Here is a 340-nt window from a genome sequence, read left to right on the forward strand (position 1 = left end):
ATTCCAGTGGAAGGAATATTGTTAATTCCAGCTGCCTTGTAAATTGGGCATTTATCCAACTTATTATTTATTATTTACCCAAATTGTGTGGGATTTACATCATTGTGGGTAAATCTCTGTTCCGGGGTTCAGCATCAGGAATATTCCAGTGGAAGGAATATTGTTAATTAGTTATCTTGTAAATTGGGCATTTACCCAATTTATTATTTATTATTTACCCAAATTGTGTGGGATTGACCTCATTGTGGGTAAATCTCTGTTCCAGGGTTCAGCATCAGGAATATTGCAGTGGAAGGAATATTGTTAATTAGTCACCTTGTAAATTGGGGGTTGTCTGGGT

General features: G+C 36.2%; 1 protein-coding gene across 1 annotated transcript in view; it reads left to right on the plus strand.

The window, feature by feature from the left end:
- Window positions 1-340, plus strand: part of PAX7 (paired box 7) — a gene marked incomplete at its 5' end in the record, with an annotated part of 151,422 nt that overhangs the window by 88,907 nt on the left and 62,175 nt on the right. The window lies entirely within an intron of this gene.

This window comes from Geospiza fortis, unplaced genomic scaffold (genome assembly GCF_000277835.1).
Source record: "Geospiza fortis unplaced genomic scaffold, GeoFor_1.0 scaffold4, whole genome shotgun sequence".
Classification (NCBI taxonomy): Eukaryota; Metazoa; Chordata; class Aves; order Passeriformes; family Thraupidae; genus Geospiza; species Geospiza fortis.